This window comes from Sus scrofa, chromosome 4 (genome assembly GCF_000003025.6).
Source record: "Sus scrofa isolate TJ Tabasco breed Duroc chromosome 4, Sscrofa11.1, whole genome shotgun sequence".
Classification (NCBI taxonomy): domain Eukaryota; kingdom Metazoa; phylum Chordata; class Mammalia; order Artiodactyla; family Suidae; genus Sus; species Sus scrofa.
This window is the reverse complement of record NC_010446.5, coordinates 76,585,456-76,602,710: the sequence shown is the minus strand read 5'-3', so window position 1 is coordinate 76,602,710 and position 17,255 is coordinate 76,585,456. Positions and strand designations below refer to the sequence as shown.

The following is a 17,255-nucleotide window of genomic DNA, read 5'->3' as shown; positions in this document are numbered from 1 at the left end:
TTTATTTTTTAAATTTTATTTTATTTTATTTTGCTTTTTAGGGCCTCACCTGTACCTGCAGCATATGGAAATTCCCAGGCTAAGGGTCTAATTGGAACTACAGCTGCTGGCCTATACCACAGCCATAGCAACGTGGGATCCAAGCCATGGTTTTCAGCCTACACACATCTCACAGCAGTGTTGGTTCCTTAACCCACTGAGTGAGGCCAGGGATGGAACCTGCATCCTTATGGATACTAGTCAGGTTCGTTTCCACCAAGCCACACAGGAGCAACTTGAAGGTAGTTTAGATTTGTTCATCGCACTGTCATGCCTACTGTCTCTCTCACACACACGCATTCTCCACTGGGGCTGCTTACTGCTGTCACCTCCACTACCCCCATGCATCACTTCCTGAGCTCCCTTATTTCCTGTCTGTACTCTGCCAGCGTGGCCTTGTCTGCAAGGAAGAGACCTATGTGATAGCTTAGCTTAGTTTCAATGGATTATAGATGAAAAAATTTTAATTATAAAATATAGTAAGTAATGCAAAGTAATATCACATATATGCACTGCCCTGACATCACAAATGCTGGCATTTGATGTTCTGTTGGAGAAATGGCAGCCAGGGCTCACTCATAAACACCCTAATGAGAAAGGGAGCTATAGAATCCCTTCCTTCCTATCTGCAGGGCCAACGAGATGAGGTCGATCCCAATTCCTAACTCTTAGAGAAGCAGAAGGGCAGCAGCACCAGCAATAGCTGGCAGGTACAGCAGGCCTGCACCAGAAACAGGCTGCTCGGAAGCCACTCTGCTCACTCCTGCGCCATCAGAGCCTTTTCTCTGTGTAGAGAAGGTCAAGGACAGCGTCCCCCAAGGCAAGTGACAGACTGGAAGGCTGCCTGGATGGGAGAGGAGACTAGTGCTGCCCGCGGGAGCTGGATGGCCTGGTTGCCTCCCAGAGCTGGGGACGCTGGCTAGGCTGGGCTGCTGGGCATGCCCGTGCTGGGCAGTGAGTCCTGGGCGCAGGCAGCAGAACTGTTCAGGGATGCACATCACAAAGTGTGAAAGAAGGAAAATCTCCGTCTGCACCTTGAGAGTTGCTCGTGGGAGAGGCTGAATTAGGGTGGACCGAAAGCCCACCAAGTGCTTGCTCCTTTCATAAGCCAGGGGAGAGGGATGCTCAGCTGAGGTACAGAGGAGAGGAGAGAGGGACACTCAGCTGAGATACAGATCGCGGCCACGGGCAGAGGGCACTTCTGAGCATCACAGATGCTCCTGTGAGAATCCACGTCTGCTTTTCCTTTTCCCTCTTCAGTTGAATACCCACACCCTTATGGTTTTATTTATTTCTATACATGAAGATTTTACGTTTCTGCCATTTGTGCATTTAATATAGATAGAATATATACCACTGAATTTCTACCGTTTACACATAAGACTTGGCTATTTGAGGGTGAGAGCAAGCAGAATTTGCATTTGCATTGGGCAGGCATTCAATTGACTATGAATCAAAGTCAGTATTCTTACTTACTGTTTGTATTAGTTTGCTGTGAGTGCAGTAACAAAATGCTGCAAAGTCGTAGCTTAAAGTGGCCTCTATTCTGGAGGCCCAAGTCAGAAATCTTGGTCAGCACGCCCTGGGGACTCCGGGGGGCGCTCTTTCCCTGCCTCCTCCAGGGCTCCTGCTGAGGGGTGGCTGCCCACTGTCTTCCGGGTTCCTTGGTTGCAGCTGTGTGACTCTGTCTCTGCCTCTGCTGTTACACGGCAGTTTTCCTACTTTCCTGTCGCTCCTCCTCTGCCCCTGGAGCCGAGGGCTGACCTCGCTCCAGTATGGCCTCATCTTAGTCAGTTACATCTGCAGATGTGATCATGTTCTGAGGTTCTGAGTGTTTGTGAGTTTGGTGGGGGGACAGTGTTTCATCCGGTGTATATACTGTTTGAGTGGGTCCCACCTTGTATTATCCACTTCAGCTTTATTAGCATTAAATTAGGGAGCTTTCGACTTTTCTGTTTGTCACCAAACTTGTAGTAGTGTATATATATGCCGTGTGTGTGTGTGTGTGTGTGTGTGTGTGTGTACCTTTAATAACAAAAATCAGTAAAAAGAAGTTCATGTCTACCTTTTAACAGAAACAATGTCATTTATGACTGTATTTGTTAACCCTTCTGCCCTAGGTGGGCCTAGATATGCAGACAGTTAATGGCAGAGGGCTTCAGCCTCAAGACAGGAGGCTCAGCATCACCCTCCATAACCCTCACTGGTTTGGAAGTGGTGTTGATGTGAGCTTGTGGGAACCGGTTATTTGAACTAAAGGCCTGCCTTGGGCAGTTCTGCATAGGGGGAGATTTATGGATGGATATAGGGATCGAAAAGTTAAATACAAATAAATAAAGTTTAAGCAAGCTATCTAACTTGACTTGTCAAGGCAAGCAGTGCAACCAGCTCTGTGCTCACAAAACCAAGTTGTTGTGGTCATGTCCGTGGTGTGATCAGAGGCTCACTGTCCTGGGCGGGGCGGGGCGGGGCGCGCTGGGACGCTGCACAGGGTCCTAGGGCCGAGGTGCCGAGAGCATTCAGGAACTTTTCCACCTCCTCCTTTCTAGCCAGGTTTTTAGTTTTTTTTGTTGTTAGTTTTTTTGTTTTTGTTTTTGTTTTTTTTGGAAAGATTGAGATCATTTCCTTTGTGTAAAAGTGGCAGAAAGGAGTTCCCGTTGTGGCACAGTGGTTAACGAATCCGACTAGGAACCATGAGGTTGCGGCTTCGGTCCCTGCGCTTGCTCAGTGGGTTAAAGATCCGGCGTTGCCGTGAGCTGTGGTGTAGGTTGCAGACGCGGCTCGGATCCCGCGTTGCTGTGGCTCTGGCGTAGGCGGGCAGCTACAGCTCCGATTCGACCCCTAGCCTGGGAACCTCCATATGCCGTGGGAAGCGGCCCTAGGAAAGGCAAAAAAGACAAAAAAAAAAAAAAAAAAAAAAAAAAAAAGTGGCAGAAAAGAAGACTTGAAAAGGTTGGACAGAAGGGACTAATCCTGGAGACTTTCTGGAGGTGCAGTGCCACCCCCACTTCAGGCCACACTCACCCTTTCATAACCTTCATCCTGTCTTACTGATTGTTGAGAAGAAGGTCTGTGGCCCCATCGGAATAAACCACCTCCCTGCAGGCCCATGAGGCAGGCCTTTGAGCAGAGGGCGGGGAGGCCCCAATCAGGGTCCTGCTCAGGTTCTGTCCTACACGCGGGTTGCTGCCCGTCACAGGGCTGAGACTCGGCTCTCTGCTCCTGGGCGGCCTCCTGTGCTCTTCCCGGCTGCTGCTGCTTCATGGGCACTCGCCCGGTCCTGCTCCTTCTGGCAGGAGCCTCGTGGGCTCTCTCTGGGGTATTTACGTTAATTGACAAAAGGGGTGACTCCTCTGCCAGGGAGCCTTTCCGGGGCCTCAGGTGGGCCCAGTGCTGCTTCCCTGTCTCTTGTACCAAAGCACAGGATATTAACCTGGTACTTCCCACATTCAGTTATATTTCTTTGTTTATGTCTAGCCTACCTCCTCCAGCTCTTAGAACACTGCCTCAAGGTCAGGTCAGTTGTCTCCTGTTTTTACTCTCAGGCCCCACCATGTTTCTAGGAATAGAAGAGGTTAAAATTGCACGTGTGCTCAATGCAGCTGAGGGGCATGTGTTCATTCATCCCCGATAGGCCCTAGAGGAAGTCCCCTTGAAGGAAGGACTGTAAATTAGAACATGGAACCTAACAGGTTTAAACATGGCTTAATCTCCCTAAGACATGTGTAAACAAAAGTATCACTTACTATTCATCTGTAAGTATTAATACAGTACCAAAGAGTGACTCTTCGAATTAGCACAGGAGTTAAAAAAAGAAGCCTGATGTCGCCCTGGTATAGACATTTAAGCAAAATCTGCTTTATAATAGCCACTTCAGGGCCTCTGGGTCCGGAGCACTGATGTCGCTGGCTGGTCAGCCATGCAGAGACCTCTCTGCCTTCACCGTCTGGCAGGGAAGGTGGGTTTTCCCTGGCTCCGTCTCTGCAGCTTCAAGCACTGGCAGGGCTGCATCTTCTTAAACTGAAGCCAGCCTGAAGGTCCCCTCCCCCCTCCCACCGTTATTAGTCACAGACATTTTCCTGCCTTGACTGCTTGGTGCCAGCTCCCGTGGTTATTCTCCAAAACCACACATGAAGGTCCACGGCCTTAAAAGGTTGTATTCAGAGACCTTCAGTGTCCACAGGCCAAACCTCGAGCAGCACACAGTATGTGCTCCGTTGGCAGTTTGTGAATAAATGATGACCGGGGTGACGTACAGATGGGGGCTGAATGCCTCGTTTGCGGAGTGGGGCAGGGAAGAACCCGGGCTGCCCTGTGTAAACAGCACCTTCTTTACACGATAGCAGTTGACAGGGCAGCTTGTCCCCGTGCCAGCCATGTGGGAAGCTGAGGATGTGGTGTCAGGCTGAAGATGCCTGCACCCCTGCTGCCTCCCCAACAGCCTCTCTGGGTGTCCTGTCCCCTCCTGAGGCAACCTCCAGGGACGTGCAATACCCTGGCCTCACTCATCTTAGCTCCTTTTCATCTTTCCTCTGCTTATTGAAACCCTTGTCCTTCAAAGCCTAGGGTAAAATGCTGTCCATGCCATGGGGCTTCCCCCACTTGTCCAGCCAAAGGGAGCTGTCTTTACTCTCTTGAAAGCCCTCCAGCCCTTACTGAGGCCTCCCTGTGGTGCAGACTCAGGGTGGAAGCCACTGTCCTCATGGAGGGTTAGATGATAAGCTTCCTAAGGGTAGGGTCAGGTACACTTGTTCTTATGGTTCAGCGTGGTTTCTTCCACCAGGTAGGGACATGGCCATTATTTAAAGAAAGAGGAAGACAGGGAGGGGCTGATAAAAACACAGCAGGATCCCAGTTAGAAGAAGGCTGAGAGGCTCAGTTGCCTCTGTGACAGCCTCAGTTGTGACATTAAAAATTGTTTATATCTTTATTTACTTTCAAAATAATTCAGCCCATGTGCAAATGGTTTTATTTTATGTTTCTGTGAAAGAGGAGGAAATGATGAATAACATGGATAAGAAAGGATGTTGAAATTTTGATAAAGTACAGAAATATAAAATACTATTTTTATAGGAAAGAGAGAATAATAAAAATTATCACGAGATAGTGAGCAAGTATCTAACTTTACTTTTTTTTCTTTTGCTGAAAGAGGCCACTATTAATCATTTCTTGCTATTCTGAGCATGTATTTGTGCTGCTGCAGATCTCTATGCTCCTTTTTGTCAGTTTGAGCCCTTCCTCGGTCTGGAAGTGACAAGTGGTGACGGTGGGAAGCTGACAGAATGAGGCGCAGGCAGGAGAGTCTTGCTCATTTTTCGGGGGGTGGGGGTGGAGACACGGAGTCTTCTTACAGGCATTTAGTGTTTCCTCTGTCGTTTTCAATATGAATGAGTGCTTGCTGTATCTGAAAATGTTTCTCAGACAAAATCTAATCTCCACCACCTTCTTAAGCCCTTTCCTTACCAGAAACAGCCCACATGTCTTAGGGCAAGATCTCGCAAATGCATTCCGTGGCTGTCTGCTTTAATCTCAGAAGACTAGGGAAATGGTGTTTGTTTCTGGGTTGCTCTTCCCCAGTTACCCCAGTGAAGGAACCTCCCGGTGATCCAGAGGTCTGTGAGCGTGCTTTTGCGTGGCCGCATGATGTGCGCAGTGGTCTTGAGCAAGCAGGCTCTTCCTGTTTGTTTTTTATTCCATTCCTTTATCATCACCAAGCTGCTGTAAAAGTTTACGGCTCCAATACGCCCATCTGTTCACTGGCTTTGGGGGCTCTTCATGTTCTGATGTAAAAACATGGTTCACCGCCCTCAACGACTGGCCTGGGCTAGTTCTCTTAGTTCCTTCTGCCGCACATTATAGGATGGAAGTTGAAGGATGGGTGTGGACACAGGCCTAGGCAGCTAGATAGAGGCATATGCAGAAGACGATGTAAGCAACTAAAATCCTGTCCTGTTCTCTTCATTAGAAATGATCTATGAACTGGGACTTTGGGGTCAGTAGATGCAAACTATTACATTTAGAATGGATAAGTGATGAGGTCCTGCTGTACAGCACAGGGAACTATAGCCAGTCCCTTGGGATAGATCATGATGGAAGATAGTATGAGAAAGGGAATGTAGAGATTTCCAATTGTGGGTCAGCAGGTTAAGAATCCGACCAGTATCCATGCAGATGGAGTTCGATCCCTGGCCCTGCTCAGTGGGTTAAGGATCTGGTGTTGCCCCAAACTGCAGTGTAGGTCGCAGAGACAGCTCAGATCTGGCATGCTGTGGCTGTGGCTGTGACATAGGCAGCTACCGCTCCGATTTGACCCCTAGCCTGGGAACTTCCATATGCTGTGGATGGTGCCCTAAAAAGATACAAAACAAAAACAAAAACAAAACAAAACAAAAAAAAAACCAAGGAAAAGGAATGTGTATGTATGTATGACTGGGTCACTTTGCTGTACAGCAGAAATGGGCACAGTATTATAAATCAACTACACTTTAATTTAAAAAAGTGTATAAAAATATGTTAAGGAAGCAAAATTGTGTGCCAAGCAAATCTTTATCTTAGCTACTAGAACATAAAGAAAAGAAATGGTGCATGAGTGAAGATCTGATGGCAATATAAAGCTATTTTTGAAAAATTCCACAGAAATGATGACCATTGATGAGAATGAAGAGTTTTGATGATTTTGAGTGTTTGAGAATCTAACCCTCAACCATGCAGAAGGAGTTATTTTCAGTAGGTCTCTAGTGCTCAAATGTCTCTGCGGCCTTCGGAGACTTAGCATTTCTTTTGTCCTGTAGTTCCTGAAAAAAGAGAAACCATGGAAGAGACTTTCTGTAAGTGGACTAAACAACAGCCAGGTCTAGAGGATGGTTTTTAAAGGGTTAACTGGTCAGTCAGTAAACCCTACTTTGGTTGCCAGGATGAGAAACTCATTAAAGCTGATTTTAGAAATGGCACTGTTGGAAGTGACTCTCATGGAAAGCAGCTTTAAGAAATAAAGCCTGACATTAAAAGCCAGAAAGTCACGAGAGCGCCAGTCACTCTCTTTGGATTTTCAAGGTGTCTCTGGTTGAAAATTTTCATTCTCCTCTCTGGAGACCAGCCTCTTCTGGAAAGCCCTTCTCCCTTATCTTGCCAGCTTGTAGCCAACTTGGGGTCCAGGCAGCAAAGGGCCTTAACAGTACCTGTACCGCCAAGCCTCCTTGGGTAGTGTCATCGGATCACAATTTCTGTATCTCTTACATCAGAATATTGAGAAAAATCTGATTAACTCATCTCTCCTCCAGTCAGCTAGGATGGGAGGTAGGTCTTCTGTACAGACCTTGCCCTCCAAGACATATCTCTTTATGGAACATCTGAGAAGAGGGGTGGGGGGTGGGGGGGAAGGGTGGCAACCACCTGAACTATGTTTGCAGTGATACCAGCTGTGTACGAGGTTCTGTGTTTGGCGATAAGAAAGAACAGTAGTAAATGGTATTTACTGACCATTTATTGCCATCAGATAGCATATGTCCAATGATACATTTAAATATGTTTAATCCTGCATCCTTGTGGCCGAGGTATGATTATGATGCACAGCAAGGTAGCATGACGAGGGGCTAAATAAGTGCGTAAGATAAATGGTATGTGGTTAGATTCTAGAAGAGGAAGGGCAAGGACACTGAGCTGAGATGGTCAGGAGACCCTCCCATCTGGGGAGGGTCTTTTTCTTTTTGAAAAGAGATGAGTTGAATGGTCCTGAGACTGAGCAGAGTGTGTGAGCTCACGTTTACCTTTAAACACACCTGTTAACACTGCCTATCGACTTCAAAGTCAAGGTGGGAGAGTAAGTCCCCCAGTTCAGCCTCTGAGCTCCCAGACATTCTCAGCTCCCCCCTCCCCGGCCCCCGTTCAAAGACCCCCACACACACCTCACCCTGTCTCTCCCAGCAGCCTCCTGCCTTCAGCCACACGGGAGCTCAGCTCGAGCCTGGACGATGCCTTTCTCCCCCCGCAGTGCCCCCTGACCTCTTGCTGCCTGTCAAGTGGCTGCTCACTGTGCACCTTTCAGCTTGGCCATCGTGTTTGTTCTTCATACTTTGTCCTCCCCATTCTTGCCTTTCAGAGGTGGCCAATCTCCTCTCCACTCCTGCAACACCTGTAAGTATTCCTTACATGGCCTATGACACCCTGTGCAGCCACATCGTACACATCCATTCTTCTTTTACTCGGCAACCTCCTTCCGCCCAGGCTCCTGTCTCGTTCTTCTCGAATCTCCAGCACTTGGCAGAGCACCTGGCACACAGAAGGTGCTTCCTGAGTGCTCTGGCCCGGCTGGATGATGGAAGGGGTATGTGATGTTAACCATGACGGTGGTTCCTGCGGGATTACAGTCACGTTTGGGTACCACCTACTAGGACAGGCTGCGTTACCATGTGACTCTTCATTGCAGCTTCGCAACAGCTCTGCCAGGCAGGTGTTCTAGGCAAGGAGGCTGAGCTCAGGAGGGCAATGCGACAAGGCGAAGTTGGCCTTCTGAGTGCAGACTTCTGCACAAGCTGCTTCTAACACATACGCTTGGCTGGGTCCGAGGGACACTGCCAGGATGAGCTGCTGTTCACCACAAGCCCTTTCCAAAGTGGGAACATTTTCACTGACTTCTACGGCAATGTGAGTCCTTCTGCAGACGCTGAGGAAAAGCTATGAAGGGGACACCTCTGAGAGAAGACAAGCCCCCACGCAGGATGAATTTAAATGGTGGCACTGTTTTTTCTGTACCAGAGTCCCTCAACCAGGCAGAGAGGGCGGCTGCTCTCTGGTCTAGCCCAGAGTCAGGCTCCGGGCTTGGCCTGCTCTCACCCTCATTTGGGCCTTACCTGAGCAGTGACCGGCTGGTGGCCCAGTTGCACTTAGCAGTGTGGTGAGTGGAGACTGAGGGGCAGGCTTAGCCACTTGCACGTTTTATTCCTCAAGCCACAGCTATGGTGTCTTCCTTCCCACGAGGGTAAGGACACAGTGGACTGGAATATGTTTGACTTTAGAAAAAGCTATTTCTATAGTTACCTTTTAGTCTTCAGAATTAATGTGGAATCAACCTTGTAAAAATAGAGGAAAACAGTTAATTTTCTCTCCTTTTTTCTTCTCTTTTTTTCTTTTTCCTCCGATGGCTTCCCTTTATGTCTCGGGGATAATTCACTCAGAAGCTGAGCTTTACCTTCCAGGTGAGGATTAACGACAGCTTCAGTAGAAGGAAGCACAACATGCTCTTGATACGGCCGATGTCATGCAGTGATCCCTAGTGGGCTTCCCCCCGCCCCCAATGGCCCCTTGGCTCATTCATGCTTCACATCAGACTTGCAGTGCTTTCTTGCGCTGAAGGTAGAGGACGTGTAAGCCGTGCCTCGGTAGTTAATGCACGTGCCCTCTTGTGTGTGAAAATCAGCCCAAGGATTTGCTCCCGTTAAAGAGTTAAACTCACTTTTCGCCACTCATTTATGATATCATTATAACTGCACTTCCCTTTTATTTTTGCAGAAATGCAAATAAATCATCAACCTAAAATACGAGAGGAAGCAAATGGTAAATGTTGCCACTTTTTGTCTTTTTAGTCATTTGAAATAATTTATTTCTGTTTTAAGATCACCTGCCCTATACAATTTTTAGTATATTCTAGTTGAGTTTAAAATATTGATTAAAAAATACTGAAAATGAACCTAGAAACAGGTATTAAATTATAGTTTGACTTATAAAGAAACTGATATTTATAAAGAAACTAACTAGCAACTTTGGCCACTAACACTTTTCCCCTCTAATAATTTAAATGTATGGGGGGAAAAACTATTTTTCAAATAATAAATAATTTTTATTATTTATATTTTTTTAAATCACTAACTTTGCATACTGGTTTGTCAGTTTTATATTTAAGTCTGTTGAGATTAACTTTTTCTATTAGCTCCTCTTAAAATCAACTTGCAACCTATTGACATGTCCACTTTAAAGCTGATCTGAGTGAGATCTATAAATGCATATTCTAATATGCATATCAAAACAAACCTCTGTATTTTCAAAAATGTTTTTACAGTGTGCGGTAATTTGAAACTAGGCAAGTTTTAATGCCAATATTGTTATATTCATAAAGTCCTGTATGGATTAGGATGGCCGCTGAAATGCAAACATCATGTCCACCTGATAATTAGCATTTGCATTTATTGATAGTAGAAATTGCATTTTGGCTTACATTTTACTTTTTGTTTTTTTAGTTATTTATAGAGGAAAGGCTGTGCATGTGTTAACATGGACAGAATTTTACTAATGTTTAAGAACCTCTTAGTAATTTTAAGGGGTCTCAAAAGGTCTGTGTCTTACAATAAGCCCCTAAGTAATAAAGCTTGAAATGACATTCTAAGTAGAAAATTATCCATTAATTCCAGAACTTGGCAGGGCATACATGAATAATGGAGGCTAATAGTTTTAAACTGAAGATTCTCATTAAGGATGAAAATGTTGAAAGTCCTTTGTTAACAGTATTAGCCATGTAATCAATGTAAGTGACACCAGATATAGTGAAGTGAGTTACATTATACAGCAGAATTGTTTACCTAGGAATTTGGTAGATACAGGGGTTTTTTTTGTTTGTTTGTTTTTTGTTTTTAGTAGATATAGTTTATCAGTGTAGTTTTGATTAAAATAAACTATTATAAAATTTTTGGTTATTTCTCTGGTTTTAGTTTATTCTTATGGTCTCACTTAAATGTTTTTGTTTTTTTAATACAGATGTAGATTAATCACAGACCTTATCTTGTTAGAGACCATCATTATTTTTCTGTGAACGGTCCCCTCTTATTTTATTTCATTCTTAAATTCTGAAGAATATGATCCAAATGTCTTGAAATATGATTCTAAAATTATGTTGGTCGCCTTAGAGTTATATGAATAAGCTAATTTGTGATGTGGAGAAGTTCAATAGTCTAATGTGATGAGGCTGTGTTACATTGTGAGTAAGTGTTGACGAGCAAACCCGAGTCTCAGATCTTAAAAGTACATGAAGCACGTTTACATAATTCCTAGCTTTTTATGTGGCTGCGGTAGGCGGAGAGTAGACCAAGATGCTACTTACGTGTAAGGCTAAAAGGAAGGCTAAAGGAAGGAATCAGCTGAGTTCATTTCATTTCATTCTGAGGTGATGAGCAGCAAGTGCAGTTGTGTAGCCTCGCTAACTCTGGGCCATGTTTACTGAACTCCCACAATGACCTAGCACGTGTTTCCCAAATCTTGACACCTTATAAATATTTATCATTCTATGGGGAAAATCATTTCTGAGTTAGACTGGACATGGTCATGACATAATATTTTTAGTATACATTGCTGGATTGAGTTTTCTACCTCGTCGGTGTCCTTTGTATAATGCCCTTATTGCTAGCCACTATGCTAAACCCTCTTATCAGTGCCAGTACATTTGTATTAGTTCTATAGTAATAAATACAGTTAAATTAATTCTAATTCTAATAAATTTTCTCAAGATACTTTTGAATGATCTGGAAAAACAGCCATCTTGTATGTGAATAATGATGCACCTTTTCTTGTCCTAAGATGCTGTCTAGGCTCCTGTACAACGTGGAGAAGCAGCAGTGCTAACGTTGTAGAGACACACAGAGTGTTTGCTATGTACGGGCCCAATGTTGTAGATATATTCATTTCTTTAATCCTCACAATAACCCATGAAGTAGGTGGTATCATTGTTCCGTTTTACAGGTGATGAAACTAAAGGACAGGGAAGTTTTTTTTTTTTTTAACTTGCCTAAAATCACACTGATGGCAAATAGATTTAGAATATGAACCCAAATGGTTTGACTCCATAGTTTACCATTTTGCTTTAAAGGAACTTCTGCCCCCAGACATTAAGAATGTGTGTGCTTATGCTTGTGTATATATCGTCTCTATCTTTGGGTTTATTTTGTTGTGTTATTTTTCTAACTTATTAGGCCATATTTCTAGGTCTTTAGCTTTCAACCTTACTTCAGACTCAAGTGAAAGGAGGTTTTTAACTGTCAAGGGAGATTATTGTTGTCAGTGTTATCCTTATTAATCGCTTTTTCACGTAGAACTTCCGTGGAGATAAATTGTGTTTCCGCTAAGCTTCCTTTGCTGACAGTTATTTTCTGCCCAGCCTTTCACTAAGGGTGCAGCCCCATTGGGCTCGCTTCCAAAGTCCCGGGTGGTCCGGCTCCCACCTCCCTTGGCCGCCCCCCCACCGTCATTGATCTTCCCACAAGGGCAGCCCCAGCCTTCCTGACTGCTGACTGCTCACCACTCTGTTCTGCTGGTGCCCCTTCGATTGTTATTATTATTATTTGGCATTAGGAGATTTTTCTTAGCTTTCTTGAGAATGAAATAATGTACAAAACATTTGGAGTTTTGAGTTTGTTATATGTGTTCTTTGTTTTAGTTTTTGCAATTTATTTGGAATCTAGTTGTGTTATAGTGCAAGGGCTTTAAAAATATCCTCCCAAGAAACAGAGTCAGACGTGTCAGAAACTTAAGTCAAGCAATTGGTAAATGAAAGACCTCAGCTCTTGACCATTGCACAAACTGCTGCTTTACTTTTACATGGCTCCACTTTGCATATGTTCTCAAGGGTTTCTGGCTTGAGGGGCCGGAACCTGCCTGGAGCATTTCTTTATTTACAGCTAATGCTGACTCTTTGTAGAATGTTTAGCAGCGTCCCTGAGCTCTAGTCACTGGATGCCAATAACATTCAACTCCGGGTCGTGACCGTAAAAAATGTCTCCAGGCCTCACCAAATGCTCCCTGGAAGCAAGATCACCCCCGTTGGGAACCACTGACCTGGAGAACAGTGTTATGTGGGAAAAGGGGCTGAGGAGTGTCTGGAAACATAGATGGGTTAGACCGTATTTGCTAAAAATGTTTGCAGTTGTAACACTTCCTATCCCGTGTTCTCTTCCAGAACCTTGCAGATTCTTCCTCAAATGGTGGAAGCTTCCTGGGGAGGCCTTTAGACCCTTCAGCTGAGGGCACAGCAGCCACGCTCCGTGACATCTCTGCCATGCACTGGAGGCCACAAAAGGCGGTATGGCTTCTGCATGGCTCTATCTGGGGTATCTGTTCATGAAACCAGCCCCACACTCTGGGGGGGGGGGCGCCTAGGCCACATGGGGAGGCCTGCACGGAGAGGCACAAAGGCTGTTGCCCTGACCCCCAGCTGAGCTTCCACCAGCGGCCACACCAGCTTGCTAGTCACGTGAGAGAGCCGTCCTGGGTGCAGAACCTCTGGGCTGCAGTGGACCAACCCAGCCAATGGTGTGTGGGCCAGGGATGGTCCTTCTCTGCCAAGTCTGCCCTGACTGTAGACTCATTGGCAAGAGCCGTAATTATTGCTGTCTCAAGCCGTTACGTTTTAGTATGGTTTGTTACACAGCAGTGGATGAACAGGGCAGAGGGATTGGTATAGGGTCACTTGTGTGGACGTGCATACACCAGTCAAGACTTGAATTCTAGGTAAAATAAAGACCATGGGTTGCTAATCTAAGTCCTGTCATACAGTGGTGGCTTGGACTAAATACATGGAGATGAAAACGTGGAGTGTGTGAGAACTGTTAGCGAACACTCAGAGGAGGCAAGTTGAGGTTTCTCTGTTAGCCAGGTAAGGTGGGGGGTTAGCAGGTGCAGGGGGACGTGGGGAGGTTCAGCAGCACTTGTAAGTTTGAGGGGGATTTGGGATAAGGACACGGCAGAAATGCCATGGATGAATTGCTGGAATCCAGGCTCAGGATGGTCCCAGGAACCTGGGTGTCTGGTAGCAACTTGCCACTTAACTGTCATGCCGGCTTCCCTGCTAAGGATCAAGTTTGGAAGTGGAGCTGAGTATCCTAACCAGAGAGGCAGGGATTTGTGGTAAACGGCACTAAACACAGTCATTCTACCTTCATCGTGATGTAGTACAAGCTGCAGCGTGCAGAAAAGCTGCTGAGCGTCTTGGTTAATGGTGCAGATTCTAAATCTCGATGGCACCACTTCCTCACTGCGTGGCTTGAAGAAATCAATGTCTTTCTCTGTGAGCCTCTGTTCTTTCTTATAACGTGGAGACAATGATAGAAACCATCAGGGTGCTGTGAGGATTAGGTACAGCACTTAAACAGACCCTGGTGCGTCTGATCTACCCAGTAGATGTTCGCTGTTAAACTCTGCTTTCCCTCAAGATGAGATGTGTCTCGGGTCTTGAGCATCTGGTGGAAGCCTCGCTGGACCAGCATCTGGGCTGGACCTAGGAGCCCACTGTGGTGCTGTCCACGGTCTCTGGTGCTGATTCTTTATGTAGCCTGTATGCTGGGTGTCCTTCACCACAGCAATGCATAATAAACAGAGTCAGAGAAATAACAAGACTCACCCTAAACCAATTCAATGTGAAATATATAATAGATTCATTGCTGGTAGTGTTTTATGGTTGTTTTCCAGATTTAAGGTGGATAAAATGAAGCATTGTTTGAAACCATATTCTAGGAAGCATAACTGTTTCTAATTCAGTTCAAATTTATCCCATCTCCTATGGTAGTAAGCTCATAATTTCCCTGTTGCTTTATATTTATAGTAGGATTAATGATATTTGACTCTTGGAAGCACAAAAATATTTGTAAAGTACTTTAAATTTTCGAAAAAAAATCTCATGATCCTCTTACGAGGTTGCATTTTGAAGGACTTGTGAGTTTATATTCAAAGGACTGTTTAGAGATAAAATTATCAAAATTAGAATAAAGTAATAATTTGTCTTGTTTATAATATCTTTGCCAATCTCATTGAAATATATTTACACACCCTTCAAAATTTGGGTGATACAAGGTCAATATTGTTTCTATTATCTTTGTGCAAATAACAAGACCAATTATGAGATAAATAACAATGTCCTTGTCCTTTGTACAAAGAACCACAGTAATGGCATATCATCAGAAAGACTCGTTCTTTGTTAATTGAGAAATATTTTTATATTGTGCTGAAATGTTCCTAGTAATACCTTGAAAGTCCTTCCTCACATATGAGGTCTTTCTTTTCAAAAAATGTCTTAACAGATCCCCAATCTTTCCATCATTCTTCTTTTGAGAAGCTTCCATGTGTCAAGTGTACTAGGCCCTGAGGACACAGGGACATTTAAGGGAGGGAGGTGCATAGTGATGACGTTCATTTGCATGTCCAAGGGCGGGCGGAAGTGCACACAGGGTCCCGGAGAGGCCGGGGGAGAAGGGTTCATTCCAGTGACTGGGAAGGGGCCCTGGAGATGCTTCTCAGAGGAGGTGAACTTTGAGATGAGCCTGGGGTCAAAGGTGTTCACCAGATGGAGGAGAAGAGGTGGAGGAGGGACATCAGGGCCAGCTCTGGAGATGGGAAGGTGCCCTCTGGAGGCTGAAGCATGGAGCACAGCAAGGGGCTCCTGGGAGGAGGGGCCTCTGTGGCAGTGCTGTGGGCAGAGGGTGTCAGTGCTACGAGTGGCCTTGAGCTGAGCATTGGGCAGGCATGCCAGCCTATAAGGGAGGTGAAAATATCACCATGGAAGAAAGGATGGAGAGGATGTGATTTGTTCTGGCTTCTCTCATGGAACAGGGGGAATGTGGGTGGAAGGAAATCTTGGATTTACCACCTCAAGTCTGGGGGACCCTCACGGGGCTGTGGCTGAGGGGGTGGGTCTGGTTAACTTTAGGGCCTGCAGTTCTCCGTCTCTCCTGCCGCGATGCTCCCCCCTCCATCAAGGAGGAGCTGCACAGGCATCTCAAATGTGAGAGTACCTGTCTTCTTAGGCTGCCTCCACCTACCCGTCTGTAACCAGGCCTGCAGAGGTGCTGCCTGCAGAGGTGCAGCCCCAGAGGTGCCCCGTCTGTTACCCTCACTGCCTCCTCCGTGAGGCTGGGGCATGTGTCAGGGGCAAGTGCTGCTGTCTGTGCCAAGTGTGCCAGTCCCACGGTTTTACTGAGCCTCATGTGACTTCACGGCAGGCAGCTTTGAGAGTTTTCCCCTCAGTAGGTGAGCTAACGAGTCCAGGGTAAGAGCTTAATTTACATGCATCCTCCCTGCCTTTCTGTGAGTATTCATTCAGTGGATAGTTGCCAAGTAACAGAAAATGCGTCTAGCCTTAGATGTTTCTATGTTTAACCACAGGGTCATTTCTGAGCTACAAAGTCAAGTGCAGGAACCCCTGGAACAGAAGGCACAGAATAAGGTAAGGACAAAACGTTTGGCTCTAGGGGCTGGCGTGAACTCTGCCCGTGATGGGAACTTTGTTCACCAAAATAACTCATTCGTACCTTCCTAAAAATAGACCTCCAATTAGTTAAAAAAAATGTGGAGAGGAAAATGTTAACAGCAGGCCTGCAATCTATTTTTTCCCCTTTACCTGGGAAATGAAAGAAATGCCTCAGTCAAATCCCTTGCATACCTGCTAACATTCAGACCCCCTGGAAGAAATGGTAACGGCGTCTCTAGGTAAAGGATGATTGAGAGCTCCTGTCTGTGAGATGCTCTCCTCAGCTCTTCCAGTTTTCTCAGCCCAAGAAACTGCCCCAGACTCAGCGGCTCAAAACAGTAATTTGCAATACGGTAACCCCTTTCAGTGGGTTGACATGGCTCAGCTGTAGGTGAATTTGCCTGGACCCTCTCCTGTGATTTAGTCCGACAGGATGGCAGTGCAGGATCTGAAGGTACACGAGCCGGACGTCCCTGGGGGCTCAGCCACGCAGCCAGTTCCTGGGCTGGGCGCTCACCTGGAGTTGCCTGCCTCCCCGAGGCCTCTCTGTTGCCTTGGGTTTTCCCATCATGGCTCCTGGGGTCCACCAGGGAGGGCTCTCACAGAGCCAGGCTGACATAGACTCGGAAGTCCCAAAATGTCACTTTCTGCTGCATTGTATTGGCCAAGGGCAACCAAGTCCTGAGGGGAGGGAAATCGACTTCAGCCCTTCTTGGAACAGGAGAACTCACCCCTCCAAAGAGCAGGCAGGCTGGGAGGTACCAGCCAGACCTTCTTCAAATAAGGTCACACACACAGGGGGCCACACCTGATCTGTCCAGGTTGCCTACTGTAAGTAAAATAGGGCTTAATAACGCTGCATGCGTTGTTTATAGCTTGCATGTTAAATCTGAACCAGCAAGTGTTCTAATGTGGGCTGGAGGGGACAGTTTTGAATTATCTTGTTCATCTCAGGCAGGAGTCTGCAACCTTTTATGATAAGAGGCCATTGAATCTG

The 17,255-nt window shown here is 45.9% G+C and overlaps 1 protein-coding gene across 1 annotated transcript in view; it reads left to right on the top strand.

Moving 5' to 3' along the window:
- The window catches only part of LOC100627466, a 272,180-nt gene that overhangs the window by 251,350 nt on the left and 3,575 nt on the right, over positions 1-17,255 (top strand). Inside the window, 2 exon segments of the mRNA XM_021089367.1 lie at positions 12,977-13,099; positions 16,174-16,234. The gene's annotated coding sequence lies outside the window, so the exon portion shown is untranslated.